Here is a 20,469-nt window from a genome sequence, read left to right on the forward strand (position 1 = left end):
CGGTGGAAGTTTCCACTCCACTGGCTCTATCATTATGATCATCTGTTCCAAACACACACAAGCCTAAAATTTCCTGTTTTCAAACTATTGTCACCATTTTCTAGCCTGGTGCTATCTGTGCTAACTTTAGCTTAGTAATATAAACAAAAGAATACACCAAAAATAATGCAGAACAATACCTAGATGTAGGCTAACAAATGACCCAAACCTTTTAATAGGAGTTTACATATATTGCCCAGACAAAAACAAATTAGCTGGACCTGAAACAACTTCATAATAGCAAAACTAAGCAAAAAAAAAAAAAGAAAAGAAAATCAAATTTAACTCAGAATTAAATACTATAGTATCTGGTGGGGGGGGAATCAGGTAATTTTAAGTTATTAATTAAAAGTACATATAATTCACTTGTTGAAATCATTGTTAAACAGATGCCTACCTCAAAGCCCTGGCACAAGTCCTACATAACAAACAAAAGAAGCAACAGCAGAAACTTCTGAGTATTTAATGTACACAAAGCAGTTCTTAGACCTTTTCTGGGTCGTAGACCACTTAGAGAATCTGATAAAAGCAATCGAACTTTTTCTTAGAAAAAAGGCACATAAATAACATTGTATACAGTTTCAGGGGTTCATAGGACCCCTGGGGCACATGTTAAGAAGGCCTGAAATAGAACAACATTTTAATACTTCTTACTAGAAAGAACAGTATGGTATGAGACCTTGCACCCCAACCAGGGAAATTTAGTTACTGAAGTTCCACAGGAAAGTGGGTCACCTCATGGCATGAACTCTCATGCTGCATCACAGGGCAGGTCAAAAATGTGAATCCTCGTTCATGTTTCTCATCATATGCCCAACTGTCAGGGCTATGGGGACACACTCTAACTCTGGGGGTTTTCATGGCTTCCTTACCCTGAGCGAGAGGTGGCTGAAAGAGGCAAGAGCCTGGCTAGCAGTGGATCCAGAAGTCTGCAACATGCTGAAATGATTGGGGCTGGAGGCCTGGGGTGACATACAGCTGAACCTGGACTGGGAAGGAAGACCGCCAGCTTTGGGTTTCTTCTGATCTCACTCCTTTCTAACGCTGTGCCCTGAGAGTCAGAGAGCTCACACTGGGGTGTGGTCGTAGGTGAATGGGATCAGGGAGTCCACTCTCTTTTGGAATCAGACTTCAGCCTTGCCTAGACAAAGGTAGTTGGATTGCCCTGGAACAATTAGTACTCTTGTGCTCTAAAATGAATTGGGACAGTATCTTCTATTTACTTGATATTCTGTTATGTTTTGTCCAGCATGAAACTAAACACAGAGTAGGTAATAAATACTTCTTACGTTTAACTGAATTTCAAGAAATAATTATGTGAAATGAAATGAGACAATAAAAGGTGATAAAAAAGGAAAGGTCATAGGAGTCATATGTAATTAGACCAGTTAGAGATTGAGAATGGGAGCCATAGCTAGTATGTTCCTGTCTCTTTTTTCTGCATATCTCCCTAGAACCTGTGGAGGCAGAGGTAGCACAAAATGTCCAGGCAGAGTCTTCTCAATCTGGCTGAAAATGGCTAAAATACAATAAAGGGCTGTAAGAGTTATCATGAGCTCCAAACATGCATTCCATTTCTAGGAATCTCATCTAAGGAAATAATGCAAAAATGCAGCTAAATACGTAAGCATAGAAATATTCAACACAGTATTGTTTATATGAGTAAATAATTAAAATGATCTAGATATTCAACAATAGGTAAAGTGACCAACCATCCCAGTTTTTCCAGGATCATTCTGGTTTTAGAAAACTCAAAGTTCCGCATCTTGGGAAATCTCTCTGTCCTGAGCAGAGCAGTAAGGTTGGTGAGAGAAGGGAATTGAGTAAATAAGTTAGGATACATTTCATACAGCAGTCTTACAAAGTCGTCAAAAGGACTGAAAGGCATTTTTAAAACTTTTTCCCCCACGGTTTATAAAATTTCCAAATACTGAGAGAGTTGAGCAAGGAACTAATCTTTTCCATTGGAATAACTGGAAACCAGTGTGAAAGAATACTGGTAACACTTTCTATGGTTCTACCTGTCACCTGTGCCAGGTAGAGCTGACTGCTCTAGGGTGTCTGCAACACTGTGGGCAAACTTCTACCAAAGCACCCTTCTCTTGCATGTCAATCAGTCCTTTGTACAGTTGCTTTCCTCCCTAACATCCTGTCTCATTCCTCCTTAAGTGCTTGGCATAGTGCACAGCATGCAAGGACTTGGTGGCCTAAAAGGTGAAAACTGTTAACCTGAACAAATGGACTAACATCGCTCAGTGACCCCAGTGACGCTGTCTCTGTTGTCCATTGACTTAGTTTCCACATAAATGGATGATACACTAAAGGCAACAGTGGGCCTTCTTACTCCGGAAGAATGAATCGGCCATAAATCCTATCAAATCTCCTCCACAAGGTTTAGTCAACACCAAAAAGTGAAACTAACTTAATAAAGAAATAACTCAATATGAAACCACACTAGAGTATGAAACTTAGGAAACTACAACTTCAAATACTGCCTGTGGGATTGGGACATCTACATATTTTAGTTATGAAATATTATTTGCGTTAGTATATTTAATTATATATATACATAGTTATATTCCCTACACAGATGCTCGCACACATACTTAAAATTGCTGCACATGTGTATGCCTGTGTAAAATGATATTCCAGTGCCTGAGGGTAGAATGTAATGTCATAAGAGAGACTACGGGCAGACTGCCATGTACTATGAAGTATGATGTCAATGTACACGTTTAACTGAAGAGTACGATGTGAGAATTTCGCTTAAATGCTATTGTTTACATGGGAGGAAGCTGGTATCACATCTTAAAGTCACAAGATTCTCCAGCACAGATGCAAATTCTAATTGCAATCTAGAGCAGTGCTGTCCAACAGAACTTTCTGCAACTTGAGAAATGACTACGTTGGCCATCCCAGCAGCTACCAGCCACATGCCACCATAGGAAACTTGGAGAGTAGCTGGTACAACTGAGGAACTGATATTCTAATTTATTTAATTTAGTCACGTGGGGCTGGTAACTATTATATGGACAGTGCAGTTTTTAAGTCCATTTCTTTGACTTGAGAGACAGGCAATACCAGTTTCTCAAAAGGCCTACAGCTCTAAATAGTAAGACCCACCAAGAGTTGTGTAGCACTACCGTAAGCTGCTGTGCCTAGGATGGTAACAACGATGCGAACCCCTTTCTTGATTTCACTGTGTTTCACAAAGTTACTTTGACCCACAACTGCATGCCATCTATGTGTTTGTTATTATTACTATTTGGAAAAGAACAAGCTTGCTTCAACAGAGTTTTGTTTTTTTTTTTAAGATTTTATTTATGTAGGGTGCCTGGGTGGCTCAGTGGGTTAAGCCTCTGCCTTCCGCTCAGGTCATGATCTCAGGGTCCTGGGATCAAGTCCCGCATCGGGCTCTCTGCTCCTCAGGGAGCCTGCTTCCTCCTCTCTCTCTCTGCTTACTTGTGATCTCTCTGTCAAATACATAAATAAAAATCTGTTTAATTAAAAAAAAAGATTTTATTTATGTACTTGACAGAGAGAGACACAGCGAGAAAGGGAACACAAGCTGAGCAGGGAGCCCGATATGGGGCTCGATCCCAGGATGCTGGGATCACAACCTGAGCCGAAGGCAGAGGCTTAACCCACTGAGCCACCCAGGCATCCCTCAACAGAGATTTTTAAAAAAACAGAATACCAATAATAATCCGGAATTTTAAAAAATTATCTTCCATAAAACTGACAAATTTCTAAACTCCACATTTCCTGTTCAGCTATCCAATCCAAAATAATGCTAGAATAGAGCTAGTGTTTTGAGTTTCCAGCAAAACGTACAAAAAATGTTCTCATTTTCTATTCTGTGTTTCTTATTGAACATTCACAATAAAGTAAAACACAGATACACTAAGACTTGGATCATGGTTCAAAAACAACATTAAGAACTAGAGGAAAGCATTGAAGTGTTACAAAACAAATTTAAATTTTCCACAATTACATTTATGTATAATAAACCAAAATAACACTTAGTACAATTTTCTTCTAAACATAAAACTCACAGCAAAGCTTCCAGAACAAAGGAAATGGGGCACTGAAAGTTTTCCTTAGAATGACACTTCCAAATAGATAAATTATGCATTCTGGAGTCACTGACTATAAAACACATCAAGTTCAAGATGCAAGGAAGGATAACCTCATGCTAAGAGGGGAACTAACCACAAAGTTGAACATGTATAAAAATTACTCCACAGATAACGAAATCAAGAAGATCTCTGCAAATGTGCAAGACTCAGCCCTGGTGCTGGGGCTGCTGCTGACTCCCCCTCCTCCGCCACGACAGAGTGGGGTGTCACTCTTTCCTAAAGCAGCATTCTTGGGGTGAAATAACTTTTTCATTCATGTAACATACAGACAAGGATCACATCATACAAGACAAGGTGTTGATCATTTATTACTTTTTGTTTTCAACAGTTCAGTGCTGCCTTGCCCATTCTACGGTGTGTCAGCCCTAAAATGAGCCCAGCTTTCTTTTTTCTGTTCACTGTCTATCTCACCCTCTACACCACTCAAGCCTCATAACCTTTGACCAGCAGGAAGTAGATACAATGGGTTGAAAATAACAGTGACTGTAAGGATTTGTGTATGATGATTTAATGCTTGAGAACTAGGAGAGAAAGGCTGGGAGAAGGAGAAAACGACCAGCTATTTCTGCCAGTTAACAGTGCCATTTGGCAGCACCCAACTCGTCTTGAACTCCAAGCAAAACTGTTACCCAAATGATACAGTTCATAAAAGCTTAAAAATATGTACAGTATGCAGAATCATACATATATAGATATGCCACACACAGTTGACACAAGATAACTTCTTACATTTATCTGCTTTAAATATGTTAGAAATCCTTTGAGACAATCAGAGTCATTCACAAAGTGCTGGCATCTGAGGTAACAGACGACAACTGACTGTGTCTGACTTGCCAACTTGAAAGTTCACTAAAGTCTGTAAAAACTAAAAATAACCACACAAACATGTTTACAGCATTCTGAAACTACAGGATCCACACTGTCTTCTAAATATAAACCTTGAGTTCGGCGTACAGGGACTGGCTTTGGGTGTTCAGGGACATCATCGGGACATCCCACACTTCACCACAGAAATTCACATTAAGGTATTTTACTTTAAATATGCAATTGGTGGTATTTAACTAGAGTGAAGGAGGGGTGGACTTGGATTGGGGAAGATGAACAGAAGAGGAAAAGATTGTACCTCTTTCCCCATTTAATTAGAGGGCTTCAGAGTCCCACAAACCCCCAACTCTTGATGGTGGGATGTGATCCTCTGAAAGAGGATATCCTGTCTGTATTTTTCCACTCAACCTATCTATTCTCCAATCCCATCTCTTACCCCTTCCTCATTCCTGAGACTGTAGATGCTGCTGCAACAGATATATGTAGACAGGAAGTCAAGTAGAACATACACACATATGGAAAAGTCCCCCTTTCCCAGCCGCTACATGAATGCAGGCATGTTGATGGTATCAGTTTTAATTTTTATTCTCTTCCTAAAAAGTGAGATAATTCTAAATCACTAATCTTTAAGGAAATGCACATCAAAGCCACAATGAGATAATACCTCACACTGGTCAGAATGGCTATTATTAAAAATCCAAGAAACAAGTATTGGCAAGGATGTGGAGAAAACTGAACCCTTGTGCACTGTTGGTGGGAAGACAAATTGGTGCAGCCACTGTGGAAAACAGTATGGAGGTTCTTCAAAAAAACTAAAAACAGAAATACCATATGATCCAATAATTTCATTGTTGGGTATTCAATGAAAACACTAATTGGGAAAGATATATGCATCCCTACATTTACTGCAGCATGATTTACAATAGTCAAAATAAGGAAATAACCCAACTGTCCATGGACAGGTGAGTGGATAAAGAAGATGTGGTATACACACAGACACACACAGAGACACACAGACACACACACACACACACACAGAGAATACTTCTTAGCCATAAAAAAAGGCTAAGATCTTGCCATTTGTGAACACATGAATGAACCTAGAGAGTATTACACTGAGTGAAATAAGCCACAGAGAAAGACAGACACCAAGATTTCACTTATATGTGAAATCTGAAAACAACAAAACAAATAAACAACAACAACAACAACAGCAACAACAAAGAGAGAAGAGACTCATAAATACAGAGAACAAGCTGGTGGTTGCCAATGGGTAGGCGGGCGGATGGGCCAAGTGGGTGAAGGGGATTAAGATGCATAAACTTGGCAGTTAAAAATAAATAAGACACGGGGAGGAAAAGAACAACATTGGGACTATAGCTAATAATACTGTATACACTTATTTAGTGAGCATTTTGTAATACATATAATTCTTAAATCACTATGCTGTACACCTGAAGTTACTTTAATATTGTAAGTCAAATATACTTCAATTAAAAATTTAAAATTAAAAAAAAAGTTAAGTCAAACACATGGAAAATTTTCCAACTAAACCAACTGGGATTGTCAGGGGATAGGGGTGTGGGTCAGTAAATACTAAGACTACTCAAGATTCAAAGGAGCATTTTATTGGTGTAGGGGAAAAAAAGTCCATTTGTTCTCTATGTTATGTAAAATTATTTTTATATTAATTTTTGGATAGAATTTATTTAAATTTTATCCTCTGCCTTTAATTCTAAGACATCTTTAAAATGAAACAGCTATTTAAAAAATGAGAAAGAAAAACCTGCAGCAAAGGCTTAGCCCTACACTTTTATGTCATAAATGTCCATGTGACTATACCTCTTAGTTTAAAGCACATGGTGGGATCTGTACTTCTGGAGGTTATCCAATTTCCAAGTCAAGTGTTCTCCAGAATAAAATCATGTAAGTTGCATGGGTAGTTTCTTAATGAATTTATTATTAATAAACTAGAACCAACAACAAATTCAACTGAAAAATTAGGGAGAAGTTATATATAATCCCACTGACATAAAAAATTTTTTCTATATTTTCATCTAGTTTTTATTCATATGTACTTCCTTTTTTTTTTAAGATTTTATTTATTTACTTGACAGACAGAGATCACAAGTAGGCCGAGAGGAAGGCAGAGAGAGAGAGGAAGGGAAGCAGGCTCCCTTCCCAATGCAGGGCTCAATCCCAGGACCCTGGGACCATAACCAAGCCAAAGGCAGAGGCTTTAACTCACTGAGCCACCCAGGTACCCTATTCATATGTACTTCTTAAGCAGCTAAATTTTTAAATGAGATGAATGTATCTTTGGTTTCATGAGCTATGCTTAAAACTTTCAGAGGTTTAAAGCCCTCAGGTTTAAAATTTTAATTCACTAATATTTTACTTATTGTGACTTTCCCCAAGTCTTGTTTACCATGTTAGAATTATGGAAAATAAAGATGAAGCCCTCACTAAAATGTCTTCTGAAACCCAATAAAGAAAATATATTTAGTGACTAAAAACACAGGACACTTATTTATGGTGGGCTTTCTTAGCAAAGCATCCCAGATACAGTCTAGTAATTAAGATATTTAATTATGAACTCAAAGAATGTCCTATCAGATCCTGTCCAATTTGCTACAGCATGATAGGCATGCTATAAGCAAATAATAACTAAAACAAGTATGTATAATCCTCAGCAGAAATGCTACTACTTATTTTACCAATAATTGTTTTCTCATACTGTACAGAATGCTTTATTATATCTAATAGATGAAGTATTTCACCCAAAAGATATTTTGATACTTCACTTGTGTTAGGCATTATAACCTGAAGACATTCTTGAAATAAATACCTCTACTTCTTACCCATTTAAATGTTTATTCCTTAAAAATTAAAAGATTAGGAATCTATTTATAGATTGTCTACAATGAACAAAAGATAGTTTGCTCCCAAAGCAGAGGGAAAGTTGAGGAGAAACAAAGTATCTCTCGTAAACACCTGACTAGCTTTAAAAATGAAATAAAAACAAAAGCACCCTTCTGTATTTCGTTAAATTAACTGACCATGACAAGGCAAAGCAAAGAGATTTTCATTTAAAGATTCAGATTATGTAGCCCCAGGCTGGCTGAAGTAAACGACTTTTTGGTAATTAAGATGTAATTCTTGGTGGAGCAAAGACAAAGGAAGAATAAAAAACAGAATAAATAAAAAACAGAATAAAAAACAATCTTTAGCTGTCTTCCTAGACATGGCCCAGATTAAGAGGGGCTTACGGTCTCATTTAACAACTGAAGCCCCCAGTCCAAACCCATATGGCATTCTAATTTTCACAAGCACTTTGAAAAAAGAAAATAACCAGATATAAAAATTGTCCAGCACTGTAGCCATTAAGAAGCTCTTCTGATTCCTCTCATCTCAGTTCTTCCCTCAAACAGCCTAGAGGGCAACCATAACTTACCATTTGTTTATTGTCAGTCTCCTAGATCTACCTTTTCACACCTCTGTTCTCAAACCCAATACACAGAATGCCCGACAAAAAGGAGGAACTTGAAAGTGTGGGGACTGAGTAAATGAGTGAAAGTCTTCATGGATAAGGTGAACTGCAGAGAGCTGATCATGATGGTCATCAAAAGATAATTAAGTGGTTTGATGGTGGAAACATGCCATAAAAGCAAAACAAACACTATGACAATGAGTTGATACAAAAATTATCATTAAACTTGTATAAATATGTTTACACTTTAAATGTAGAAACAAGTACACACAAAAAACCACTTTAGATCCCACTATATGAAATACAATTAAATAGAAAAACTTTCCCCCAAGGTATCCAGAAGGAGTAGCAAACACAGGCTTAAGGTTATAGTGAATACAGTGCACTGGGATGGGTTTCTTCTCCATTCTTTTGTCTGCCCCCTAGTGGAGTCCCCGTGAGCAGAGAAAACATTAAAAAGGCAGACACCACAAAAATGAAAAACAAACACAAACAGAACAGAACAAAACAAAACAAAGTACGAAGCACTTACTTTGGACTTCTACAAATCAGTTACTTGAGAACAGCAAGTTAACTTACGAATTCCTATTAAACAACACTCTTTTATCAACCTAGGTAGGTTCACTATTTCCTTGAGCACCTTTGGACTTGTGATCATTGCCTTTTAAGGAAGAGTCTGCATCTCTAAATTGAATCTAGGTAGTATATGGCTTTCTCAATATTTAAGAGGACACACAACTTACTAACTGCCAGTTTCTAAGGTGACATGGTCTGGCCACCACTTTTGGTTTTCAGGTGTCTCAGACCCAAATAGCTAAAACAAAGTCTTTTCCAAAACCAAAGATTCTAGAAAATTACAGATTTATGCCCCCAGTACTTCAAGTCAAGGAACAGGTAAAGTGAAAGAGACCATGGTTCAGTGATGGCGTGGCTGAGTGACTCCTCTCAAAAAGCATGCTTATCTCCACGGGGATCTTTCCGTCTAGAGAGGAGTGTGGGTTTTGGTTATGATCTCATCATCGGCAACAGCGGACTCTCCTCTAACCTGTCTGTCCATTTTATGCCAGAGTTCTGCACTAACATGTACAGCTCTTTAAACATGAAGATGACAGACAATAATTCATCATGGGGCACGCCCCTCTACCCCTGTGACTGCTGACACACATTCGCAAGACAACCAGCCAGGGTTATACAACTATACTCCTTGAAGAAAACACCAGAAAATGATCCCTGAAGGGGAGATGCAAACATTAGACCTAGTTTATGGGCTACAGTGATCTTGTGGTTCCATTTCTTAATTTCTAAAGCAGTACGAATGTGTAAATCACAATTATTAGAAACAAAATTGTATCTGGAGAGGCAATTCTAGATTTTCTCCCATATTGAAGGAATTGAACATATAAAACTCCCCCTGCATTAGTAAGAATCCTGTTTCCTAGAACCGTATCAAAATCAAATGAGAGAATCTGTACCAAAAGCATTCTGAGATGCATAAGGGCACAAAAACAAACAGAGTTTACTTAATTACCATTCTTAACAACCTTTGAAGAAATGCATTAATATGATAATTCCGGCAGGTTCTAAAAGCAGCAAGCTTCCAGTGATTTATGACTACATTTTATAGGGATGCACTATCAGCTTAAAACACCCTGGCCAGCTTTTTCATGAAGGAAACAGAGTAGCCTAAATTAGGAGAGATAAAATGTTCAAAGGTTTATTTTAACAAGCAAATGCTGAGGATAGGAATACAGGACTTAGAGTTTTTCTGTTCTGACTGCCATGAATGCTCTGAAAGGCGAGAGGAATGAGGAGACAGCTGACATCCATCTTCCTTGTTCATTTATCTTTCCCCTTTAGACAACACCCTCAGAGACAGGAAGTATCAAAAGATCGGATAGAACTCCTATGCTTTCAATGCTTTCCCCAATTTCTCTTGTTGCTCAGATCTCTCCTAGAAAAGCAGGAAAAGGCAAATTCCAACCAAGGACCCCCAAAAGACTTATTCAAATCATTAAGGTTCATATGTCAGAAAGCAGGAAGGTAGCGGGGAGGGGAATTTCCCCAAGTCTCTGTACTTGGATATGGATCCACGGGTTAATTTTTTTCTCTTCTCTATTTTACTACCAGATTATTTATAGAGGGTAAAGCAGCTAAAATAATTGACTTTAAAAATTTACTGTATTTAGGCAATGATATCACTACTAACTTTTAAATATAGTGACATTATGATACAATTCTTAAAGCATGCTTATACATCTAATTTAATGTTTTGAAGTCTGCTCGAATTATTCATTAAAATGAGTAACAAAGGAACAAAACAATGAAGAAGCAGCTGTTCAATTTGTGTATCTGATTTGCAGTATGTTGTGTATTTATTGTTAAAAGAAGCAAAATAAGCTACTCAGAACTGTTTCCACTCTCTAGTAATTACATTTTTTTTTTTTAATTAGGGCAGTATCACTGGTAAAGGCTTAAGTTTATACAAGCAACACTAACTTTTTAGTGTGCTATGAAATTAAACTTTAGCATTAATCACAACTTGTAACATATTTATTATCTCTTCTTCTGGTTTGTTTGGCATTTTCTTTCTCCAAGTAGACTACATACAGCAACTTAAGAGCATAAGATTGTCTGAGTCACTCCCGTCTACCAACCTCACAGCACATTAGATGAAATAGTAATAATACAAATAAAAGTATTTGTATTACACTGTCCTATTAAATTCATACCTCCAGGAGGTTAAACATCAACCCTACAGTATCAGACAACATAATAATCCCCATTCCAGGCACCCCCACCCCGACCCCAGGTCTATTTTAAAGAAAAGCATGTCCTGGTTTTGGCTTGTCTTGGTAGTTACTCTGGTTGGTTATTCTCGGTTTAAACCACAGTTGCCCCTCCAGCAGCCCTGCCCTGCTCCAACCCTAATCATTTTCTGCCCTTCTCTGTGTTTGGGGAGGGGGTTAATGTGTTTACTCTCTTCTCTCCTGGCTTTAACTCCTTGTTTCCAGTAGTGACTCCGTAATTCTTTTTTTTTTTTAAAGATTTTATTTATATATTTGACAGACAGAGATCACAAGTAGTCAGAGAAGCAGACAGAGAGAGAGGAGGAAGCAGGCTCCCTACTGAGCAGAGAGCCCGACTGGGGGCTCGATCCCAGGACCCTGGGACCATGACCTGAGCCGAAGGCAGAGGCCTAACCCACTGGTGGCTCCGTAATTCTTAAGCACAGTGCCCCTGAGTAGTTTCTTCTTGTTCCAGAACTCAAGGGTCTTATATACACACAGTTACTAAAATTAGTATTTATTATATCCTTCCCTGTCCCTCCAGCCATAAAGGTACAAGGATCCTCCTCTAAACCCAGCCTGCAGCATCATTAGTCCTTCAGTATAGTCTGCATTTGAACCTTCTGAGCTGAATTCAAGTCTCTTACCAGGACACTAAAAGATACCTCATATTTCCAAATACTATGCTTATATAAGGCTTATTCCTTTTACATTATCTACCCAGCCTCGCCAGCCAGCTTACTTTCCCCATACTGTCTCTCTCCTTCTTTCTTCCAATGTAGAGAGACCACCAGTTCCAGTCCCTCAACTAGAGAACTTGAAACCACACACTTAATGCCCAGTTTTCGTTATCAGCACAGACAGAAGGTAACTTTCTTGGAAGGATACGTTTTCACCCCCTGCTTTCATCTTCCTCATGCCCTTTCCTAATTGTCCTCTGCTGTACATATACTTCTACATTGTCAAGGCTGATACACTGATGTTCTGCTCCAAAACCACCCCACTTTTCCGGTTTTTCACTGTAAGGTTGAGTCTGAGAGTTTAAAATCAGTGAGGGGCACCGATACCATCATGACAACAGATGTGTTGTTTCCTCCAGTCCCAGGCTGGGGCTGGGGCTGCATGTGCCTCTGTCCTGGTCCTGTGTCAGTGCCGCTACCCCGGCCACACGACAGAGAATGCTCCTATGGACAAGGTCTAATGGATTCTGTGTTTTACCTCACCAACTGTCTTTATCAACTTTCACTTCTTATCAGCCCCCTCCACTCTGCTGGAATCCCTGCTGCCACCTCCCTATCCTTCTCTTTCACCAGCGTTGGGTGCTGAAGGGCCTGGTTTGTGGCCCTTTCATCTGCGAATTCCTGCACTGCTTCCCCAAGGTGGGTCCACTAACCCCTGCACGCTGTATCTCCCTCTTCCTTGGTTTATTCCTCATTTGTTACATCCAAATCCTGAGAAAGGGCACATGGAAGGCATGCTTACCGGAAACAGCACAGCACAGTGGTTACTGCTTCATAATTTACTTTTATTTGAAAGAACAGTTTTAAAAATTAGTATCCGTTATGCTATTCTCTTAGAATAAAGGGAACAATAATATTTTAAAGCCCTTTCAAACATTTTTGGGGTTGAGTTGTAACTAAAGGCCTTAACTACCTAACTAATGTATATCTAATAATCTTACTCTTCATCATTTAAATTACAATAATATTATCCTATGAAAACATGGATCTCGTGTTCCATTTCCCTTTTATGTACTCAACTGCATATCGGAACAGAATTAATTCAAAATAAAAAATATTCTTCTTAGCACAAAAACATATAAAATGATATCAACTGGTAACCCCATGTAAGTCTGGAGAGGATATTTCAGTGGAATAGTGAGTAACTATACTCAATTTATTCATTCGCTCACTCATCCAGAAGTATTTATTGAGCATCTGTATGTGCCACTGTTCTGGCTACTGGAGGAATGGTTAAGAATTCAAGAAACAAAAATTCACCTATCTCAGCAAACTCAATTTCTAGTGAAGGAAGACAAAAACAAGCCAACAAGCAGAACTGGTTTGAGAAATCTCTAATTGCTAGAAAGGAAAACTGAAGTTGATCTGAAAGTCCCAATCTCATGTAAATAAGCCAAAGGATGTGTGGAACTGTTATGACACTCTCACAGAAAGTAGTTTAGTACACTAAGCCATCACTACTCTTAACACAGTCCCACCGGGCAGTGAAAATTATCAAGCTCTTAGGATCAGATCCTGGGAGTACGCTTGAAAGCTCTGCAATCTTGTCTTCTCAAAGGTCTCCATCAGCTAATAAGATGAGGTAATCACTGTGTGGCTTCACCATGTAATCTCCATGCGAGGCCATTACTTCAGTCCCCTGACATCATCAAATACCAGTCCTGGAACACTTATCTCTCTAGTCCGATATCCATAAACAGAATAAACAACTCGAGTGAAAAAAAGGGAAGAGAAAGAGTGAATTAACCTTCGTTATATGTTTGCTTCTGTTTCTTTTAACAGTTTCCACATTTTAAAATAACAAAGTTTGCTCTTACCCTACCTGAGAGAGAGCAAGGCAATGAATAAAGAGGTATTAGAGAAGATGAAGAAAAGTATTCAGACACCCAATAAATGTTGTATGGTGATAAGGCAAGTGGCTAAAGATAATAAAATTACTGGACCTAAAAATAAATATATAAAATATGATGATTTTTTTAATATATGACAGGTTTCCTGAGGGAACATATCTTACATACAGTGTGTATTCAGTAAGCATTACTTGACTTGATGCTGCAAATTTATTTCTGCAAAGGAAACATAATCAAACAAAAGGAGACATATTTTCTTTCAAATGGGAGCAATGAAAGTGGGGTCCCCAGGGAAGTACGAATGTTAACACTGGCCATCCTGCAGAAACCCCCACGTTCCTTTTCATCGAAACATTTCTCCTCTTCTGCTGACCACCTTTCTTATTGTTTCTTTTTCTTTCTAACCATTATCCTCTCTTCCATGTCTCTCATCTACTTTATTTCTTCTTACACTTTGTCATATACCCATCAAAGAATTTGTTTGCTTTTTTAAGTGTCTGTCATATTTAATGTCCTTTTCTTTTTTTTTTTTTTTAAGATTTTATTTATTTATTTGACAGACAGAGATCACAAGTAGGCAGAGAGGCAGGCAGAGAGGCAGGCAGAGAGAGAGGAGGAAGCAGGCTCCCTGCTGAGCAAAGAGCCCGATGCCAGGCTCCATCCCAGGACCCTGGGACCATGACCTGAGCCGAAGGCAGAGGCTTTAACCCACTGAGCCACCCAGGTGCCCCTTTAATGTCCTTTTCTTAACTTAAAAATAGGTATCGTTATTATTTTTTATGCTTTCAATCATTTTTTTAATTTGAGGTTTTTGGGTTTTTTTAAATTTTTATTTGTCAGAGAGAGAGAGCACAAGCAGAGGGAGCAGCAGGCAGAGGGAAAAGCAAGCTTTCCCCTGAGCAGGGAGGCCAACGTGGGACTCAATCGCAGAACCCTGGGATCACGACCTGAGCCGACCGCAGATGCTGAACTGACTGAGCCACCCAGGTATCCCAAGTGTAGGTCATCTTGATTTCTTTTTTCAGCAAAGCAGCCATTATTAAAAATAAAATGGCCCTTCATTCTTGATGCAGAGGACAGAAAATGATCTTTAATAATCTGGACACTTAACACTGGAAGGTTAGCACTACTTTGATCATCTCTAAAGACTTCCCACCACCACTACAGTAATAATAATCATTAACATTCATTGAATACTAAATACCAGACATTGTTTTAAGCACTTTATACATTAACACAGTTCTCACCATAACCCTATGAGGTATGCACTGTAATTATTCCCATTTACAGATGAGAAAACAAGTCACAGAGAGATTGAGTCATTTGCCCCAGGTCACACTAGAAGTAGTAAGGTTTAGAACTTGAACCAGGGCAGCCTGGCCCCAGAGCCCAAATCCTTAACCACTGTTATACTACCTGTCTATGACAGGGGGCGGCAAACATTTTTGTAAAGGGCCAGCTAGTAAATATTGTAGACCTTGCAGGCTATATGTGGCCTCTAATTGTTCTTTGCTTATTCCTCTCTTTAAACAATCTTCCAAAAATGTAAAAAACCTTCTCACATATAATCAGGGCTACAGGCTGTAGAATGCTGACTCCTGGACTATGATTTCATTATTTTCTGTGAGCCAGTCTACTACTTTTTATTTCGACAAATTTGGACAGAAGCAAAGGTGAAAGATTCCAGATAGGTAGCTTACAATCCATTGTCCATGAATGCACAAGAGCTCTCAACTGCAGGCTGCCACTGAAACAGTAAAGGTAAAGAAAATGCAAACCTCAAAAATCAAAGAATTGCAGGTGGTTTGTGGACAAACACAAGGACATATGAGTGGGAATTAATGAAAAAAAAAATCTAAGTGAGCTTCAACACCCTAGTAATTCACAAGTAGAAAACTCTGGATGGTTCTCTTCCTTACTTTATCTGCTGGGCAAAACTATTATAATCTGTTCATCCATGTCTAAGAACAACATCTGCATGTTAAAGAAATTTCTTCTTTTTCGAAGTCCCTCATAAATACGAATTCATTGTTGCATTATCAAAAGACTCATTATCTTCAATGTCAGAAACTAAAGAAGAGTAGCTAATCAACTATTAGTTCAAGACCCCTGAAGAACCTGGATATCATAAGGATACAAACTTCATCAACTGGTATTTCTCCAGGGTCCTCAGACAACGTCCCACTTACATGAAATACTAACATGTCATTACCCCTTACCACTCTCTTAAGATTTCAGAATTTTCTACATGCTTTCTTAGTCCCCATACATTTTACCACAGCTTTTCTTTAAAAAAAAAAAAAAGAAAGAAAGAAAAGCAAAGCAAAAGCTGTATTTCAACAATGAAGTAATCATTTTGATAAATGCAATCAGAAAGAAGGAATTTAAGCACTTTATTTTGGCTTTTGACTCTACCAAGTCAAACAGGTAAATCTACAAATCCCACCTCTTAGGAAACTTATTCCTTAGAGGTAAACATTTAGATAAAACATGGCTCACAGTATTACTGTTAATTATTTTTGCCATTTTGGTGGGGGGAAAACAAAAACTGAAAAACGGACTCACTTCTTTCTTTCCTATCAGCTTTGGACCATCTGTTTAAAATGACTGAAACTATTTTTAGCAGTTAGGCAATGGGTTACTTACAAAAACAAAAACAGACGCCTGCTGTTTAAGATGACAGACCCTGTTATCAAACATGTAAGTATTACTTGCAGACAAGAGTCCAAAGCAAGTTACCCGGCAAGGCTAAAAATGCAGGTTAAAAAAAATATACTATGCTTCAACTCAGGACATGATTTCATTCCTTCTAATTGTTTCTTAGCAATTGCTAAATATACACAAATACATTAACTGGAGGAGGTCCCATTTATAGGGGTTTAAAAACATTTGCTGTTATACTAGATCTTTACCCTTAACTTGGCTGTCCTTAAGAATTTGTACATTTCTTCTGTTGAGAAAAGTTGCTTACTTAATAGTTAATTTTTACCTGAAGCACTTTCTACTAAATGCAGGAACTTGCGCATTTTACCTTTGCTTTTTCTTTGACAACAGTTACAAGTCAGGGATAATTTCAATGAATATTTATGTAGGTGTTTGTTAACACAGTACGAAGTATACCTATTAAAGAGAAAAATCAAGGATGGGCTGTGCAATACCCTCTTCCCTGCCCTCTTTTCCTGTGCTTTGAAATAACTACCTTGCTCCTAAAAAAAAAAGTTTCTTTAGAAGCTGGTGTACTTTGTCCTTGCCAGGTCAGATAAAGGGTTAACTTTAATTTACACATCAGGCCTTTTTCCTAGTGGCTGCCTGGTGGAGAGGAAGGAGGAGCACAGCTAAATCAGCATTCACTCCTTTATCACAGTTCCGCCCCTTTTGCTTTTTAATCCACCCTTTCTACCCTCAAGGCCTTGTGATTCACCCTCAAAGCTTATACCGTGATTTGAAGTTCAATACTTAAAGGACCCCCTCCCCCAAAAGAACAAACATCTTATGGGACAAAAAATCCTGCTGCAGCAGATCTTTGATCCCTCTCTCCGCTTGAACAAGAATATTTAAACCTTTCCCTAAAATGTTATTTTTTAGTAAATAAACAAAAGCTGCATTTATTAAGCACTGTGATGCAGACTCTGAGTTGCTCACCCAAAGCTGCTCTTCTATTCTTTCATAGCAAATGAGTTTTAACTGGGTACAGGGCTGTCCAGCTAGAAATGACGCTTCTCAGCCTCCCCTGCCACTGGATGTGACCAGGTGACAATTCTCCCCGGGGCAGTGAATGGCAAGAATGTGTACCATTTCTGGGTCTGGGCTTAAATGCACTGAGCATGATGTCTCCACATTCCCCCACACCCTTCTCCCTTACCACCTTCAAGCTGGGACACAAAACATGCCCAGGACCATGCCCTAACCATGGAGATGGACTCTGTGACGTAGGGGGCAATGGAGTAGCAAGGCATAAAGAACGTGGCTCCCTGCAGTTCTACAAGGAGGATGACTGCCTGGCAAAGAGCCTGGAAGGCTTACATGGTTATGTGAGCGGTAAATAAAGTCTTATCTCCTTTAATTTATTATATGCCGGGGTCTCTTTGTTCCAGCAGCACAGGCTTCGCCACAATTGGTGCAAACACTGTGAATGCTTTACATGAATTATCTCATTAATGAGCCTCTGAGCAAAGTACCGTTATTATTCCCATTTTCCTGAAAAAATACAGACTCAGAGGGTTGAGTGACTTTTCCAAGGGCAAAGAGCAGGAAGGACGGTGCAGTGGTCAACTGCACATCTGTATGATGCAAAGTTCAGATGCCCAACTGTATTTCTCAAAAGGAAACTGCTAATCACTGTGCCAGTTATCTCACTCTGAGATTCTTCTTTTGTTATCTCTTACATACCGAGAGTATAAATATTATGAGCTCAAAATTAAGGAATACAATTTATATTTGGCTTGTTCATAAATGTCTTTAATTTACTATATTGAATCTCTAAATTTGTATAAAACCCCCAAACTTCAAAGGATTCACACAGCAGGCAAGCTGAAAAAAACCTACCAGTTGAAACTTTTTATTCTATTTCCAAAATTGTATCATGTTACACAGAAAGCGCAGATCTGCACCTCAGTTCGGTGCTGTTGAGTCACAGGATTAGATCAAAACAAAATCTTTTTGGCTGTGTTTAATACTGTGTTTGTTATGAAAGGGCCCATGATATGCTTACACAACACGGGGGTTTTCCTTTCGGTAATATGAGGCCACACACCTTCAACCTTCACTTCTCCCAAACTTCTTAGATGAAAACCAGGAGAGTTACCAAGCATGTAAGTATTGGAGAGGTGTGATAGGGGAGAGGGACGAGGGGGACTTTGTCTTTATATTTCACCTCTTTAGAAAAATCATTTTTCCTAAGAATCCATTTAATCTTCTAGAAAGCTCTTACAATTAAGTGCCAGAGCCCGTTTATTTACTCAATCAATAAATATGCACTGAACACATACTGTTTGTCGAGTCTGCACCAGACACTGGACACAGAACAGTAAAAGCAGAATCCTGGAAGAAGTAAACTTGGGGACCTTCTCGTAATGGTAACGGTTTTTAACCTTCACTTAAGCTGGTGTGAAAATTCCGGAATAAATTGTCTTACATTCTAGTAACTGCAAAATGCAGAGCCTGTATGCTGCCTCCATCGGAAGGCTGAGAGTACTGTGCATTTAACGCTTCCGGTGCCCGCTCCTGTACTCGCGGAGGAAGCCTTGCCACTTTGTCTAAGTGGTATCCTTCCTCCCAATCCTTCACAAGGTCTGAAGACACACTGAAAATCGATCCTTATCCATCTGCTTCCCAACGTGGTCACCAACCTCACCAGGTTTTAATTAGCAGGAGATGAGTGAACAACGTGAGTTCTTTGCCAGCATAAGCAAGTATTTCATTATTTAGATTGGTCTCCTCATTCTAGGTTTGGTTAAAAAGACAGAAGACAAGAGAGTTGCCAATCATTTCTATAAAAATAAAAGCTCTTTTACATTGGATTGCCAACTGTGGAAAGACAAAACTGTGAAAATACTACTTTCTGTGAGTATTACAGGGGTGATTTTAGCGGGATCTTCCACGTGGTCAGGTAGCCTCTAGCAGGAAGGCTGAGAAAAATCCTCCACTGGGGGTGGCCTACTTGGCTTTCCTGCAGGTGACCCATCTCCCGCACTCAGCGGGTTCCGCACACATGCTCTTCCTTATGCCTCACAAAAGCACTGTCTGGCTTCTGGCTCAGCCTTGGCTTTCCAAGGAACTGTTTAAAACTTCCAAATATGACTGCATTCAAATACTGCTTTAGGTCTTGAGGATACACTAAAAAAATACAGTTTTACACTATATTAAACACTAAAAAAATATAGTCTTTCACTAAAAACTAGCTAAAAATGGCTCTGGGTTTTTAAGATCTTAAATGGCACTCATTTTGAATGCAATTATCAGAGCTCTATTTTCATTTACACCTAAGTTCCTCCAGGTAGTAAGTGCCAGTTTTTAGTGAGGGGCATTAATTTGTAGATGGCCCTGTTTGTAAACAGCATCGGTGTAACACCGACCAACTGATGCTTCACATCGTGTCTGAGGGCTATGCCTTGTGATGGCAGGGACCAAGGTCAGCCATATTCCTTAGGGGTTTGGCCAAACCTGAGAAGGGAAATCATCTGGATCCAGGAGAGGGTGGGCTGGGAGTGAGGCAGGTGCTCTCTTCCCCCCTGCAAGCCTGCTGCTGCTGCCTGGGCTTCAAGGCCACCTCCCCCTGAGGCCTTCTCTGGTCTTCACACCTGGGGGCCTCTCCCAGCCCCAACGTGGGGCTTGGGCCTCAATCCCAGGACCCTGGGGATCATGACCTGAGCTGAAGGCAGAATCTTAAATGAATGAACCACCCAGTTGCCCCAATAATGCTCTAAAGATGGAATCTCACTTTAGTAACCAACCTTTTGTATTCTCCCCACTCACCTCCACAAAATCACTTAATGCTGAGGCTCTTTTAATCGTTCCTTAAACACTACTTCTTCAACAATCAGTTGCATACCAACTGATTGTGGTTTACTAGTCTTCATAAGAACCAAGTCCTGACTCGGA

General features: G+C 39.1%; 1 protein-coding gene across 7 annotated transcripts in view; it reads right to left on the minus strand.

Annotated features, from left to right (window-relative positions):
• The window catches only part of GAB1 (GRB2 associated binding protein 1), a 124,424-nt gene that overhangs the window by 54,240 nt on the left and 49,715 nt on the right, over nt 1–20,469 (minus strand). Inside the window, exon 1 of one of the 7 annotated variants that reach the window (XM_045992882.1) lies at nt 9,026–9,085. The exons of the other annotated variants lie outside the window; for them this stretch is intronic. The gene's annotated coding sequence lies outside the window, so the exon portion shown is untranslated. Of the gene's footprint in view, nt 1–9,025; nt 9,086–20,469 lie in introns of those variants that run through there. 7 annotated transcript variants of the gene reach the window in all.

The sequence above is a fragment of the Meles meles genome, chromosome 2 (assembly GCF_922984935.1).
Source record: "Meles meles chromosome 2, mMelMel3.1 paternal haplotype, whole genome shotgun sequence".
NCBI lineage: Eukaryota > Metazoa > Chordata > Mammalia > Carnivora > Mustelidae > Meles > Meles meles.